The 2,332-nt window shown below is 35.6% G+C and overlaps 1 protein-coding gene across 4 annotated transcripts in view; it reads left to right on the plus strand.

The window, feature by feature from the left end:
- Nucleotides 1–1,789, plus strand: part of LOC102681001 (Y-box-binding protein 1) — an 8,147-nt gene extending 6,358 nt beyond the window's left edge. For 2 of the 4 annotated variants that reach the window (XM_006622768.2, XM_006622767.2), the window contains exon 7: nucleotides 1–990. This exon is cut by the window's left edge and continues 213 nt beyond it. The gene's annotated coding sequence lies outside the window, so the exon portion shown is untranslated. The other 2 variants (XM_006622769.1, XM_006622770.1) reach the window with 1 other exon arrangement.
- The last annotated feature ends 543 nt before the right edge of the window (nucleotides 1,790–2,332 follow it).

Consider the following 2,332-nt stretch of genomic DNA (forward strand, 5'->3'; position numbering starts at 1 on the left):
CAAGAAATGAAAAGAAATTATGAAATACTGCTCCACTCTCCCCGGCAGATAAAGAAGATTAAAAAGTGTGTGCAAAGCGCTGCCGGAATTATTTGATATAATACGCTGAAAAGTCTCGTCGTGAAGAAGAAAGTTTATCTTGGATCGACTACGAGCGAACAAACTCTCAAATTGAACTTATCGCCGTGCGATGATTTTTTATTGTATGAAAAATCGATAGATTTTCGAGTAAATTTTTTACTCGTTAAAATTCTATAGATTAAAAAAAAAAAAAAAAAAAAAAAGAAATGGTCCAAAGAAACGCGAAATCGAAACTTACAACAATGCGTGTGATTCGATTCCGCGACTCGGAACGAAACGGCGATAAGTGATACATTTTGGAGTATTTCGTTGGACGGAGGCGGCGGTGAAGATGAAAAACGAAAATTGCGACTACAACGAATTTCGGTGTATACAAAGTTTTTAAAAGAGTAATCTCAATTGTGAAGGGAAACAACGAAGAGAGAAGAGAAGAAATACGGTGATGGGATAAAATACGAATTCGAATAGTGGTATTTTTGTTCTTGTTTTTGCGTATTCATTGTTCCATACGTTTTAATTTTTCTTCAACGAAACGCATTCGATCGTTTTACGTATATGTATATCTTTGAGTTTAACGCGATGTTCGCGGAGTTTTTCTCTTGTCGTAATCGGTAAATGCGCGCGTGAAATCATTGGAACATTGCAACACTACTACGCGCGCTTACCCGTGATTGTGCCAGCTTAATCGTTTCAGTTTCTCTCGAAATTATTCCGTTCTTTTTTTTTTCTTTTTTTTTCTTTTTCTCTCTTTTCCTCTTCTTTCCCTTTATTTTTTCGTCTTCATTGAAATGCAAGGTTCGATTTCGTTTTGAAAATCAGTCTTTCGTCGTGTCGCTTTTGTCTCTTCGGTCCTCGTTCGTTCGTGACTTTGCATCGCAGTAACAAAAAAAAAAAAAAAAAAAAAAAAAACGATTCGTTCATCAATGATTAACGACTAAACGCGATAGCAAATTATGCAAAATTTTTTGTTTAATTCTATATTTAGCGACGTGTTACAAACTGTCGATACTTTCACGATCGCTTGTACCAAATAACATGGTCGATGCCCCAGGAGGGTATAACCTTTGAAGCAGATGAATGTATTATCTGACTTTAAGAAATTTAACGCGTTGTGAGTTAATCGGATTAATTATTTCGTAATTTTTGATAATGAATCGATAACGTTCGATTATCGTGTAAAAAAATTGTCACCGTTACTCGAACGTGTCGATTCTCCAAATTTTGAAAATGTCCTCTCAATTGACAATGCAAACCTGCGGTTTGTCAGTGAGTGAATGAACGAGTGAATGAATGAATGAAGAAATGAGAGAGAGAGAGAGAGAGAGCGAGCGAGAGCAAGCGAGAGAGAGAGAGAGAGAGAGAGAGAGGGAGAGAGAAAAAGAAAGTAAGAGAGGACGAAAAAATTTATACCATTTTGCATGGAAACGGAACATTTTTTTAAATTTCAGTTTGTAGTTTTATCGTCGGAAAATAAAGTGTACAATTTTCTTTCCAAGCGTTTTGAAAGTTACACGCGCAGTTTGTTGTGACACATTTTTCTTTTATTTCAACATGTGAACAAGTTATTTTTTAGTTTCCTTTTTGTTTTAATTTTTATTTGTTTTCCTTTTTGTCATCGCAATCTTAATTGGTCGCCATTGTCGTAATTGTCATCGCCATCGTCATCGCCAACGTCGTATGGTCATATTGCGATTTTCGATAAAAAAAAGATTTACACTCTTCAAATGTTTTTGCGATTGATCTTGGAATGCATAGTTGGGAGAAATACCAGAATAGAGCTGGGGGAAAAAAGAAAAAAAGATAGAGAGAGAGAGAGAGAGAGAGAGAAAGAGAGAATGCGTGTGTGTGTGTATGTTGAAATATAGCATCAAATATGAAACAGTATCGCCTGATCTCGCGTTCCTCCGCAGTCGATTGAAAATAAAAAAAAAAGTGAGTATGAGGGAAGATGGTAGCGTGCCGGTTCATAAATAATTATACGAGGTTCGTCGTCTCGTAGTTCTTCAATCAGTATGAGCCCACGCGTTGTAGCGAGACGCGAATTAGCGACAAAAAAGAAGAAAGGATACGAAAAGCGTAAGACGAGAACCGCGAAGCACGCGTAATTTGACAAAGAACGATTATAATTGTACGAGAAAAAAAAGAACGATGCATGTGTTGAAAGTGAATATCGGAATTAAAAGAAATAGAAACAGAGAAAATGTACTAAAAAAAAAAAAAAAAAAAAAAAAAAAAAAAAAAAAAAAAAAAA

This window comes from Apis dorsata, unplaced genomic scaffold (genome assembly GCF_000469605.1).
Source record: "Apis dorsata unplaced genomic scaffold, Apis dorsata 1.3 scaffold_741, whole genome shotgun sequence".
In the NCBI taxonomy this organism is placed as follows: Eukaryota; Metazoa; Arthropoda; class Insecta; order Hymenoptera; family Apidae; genus Apis; species Apis dorsata.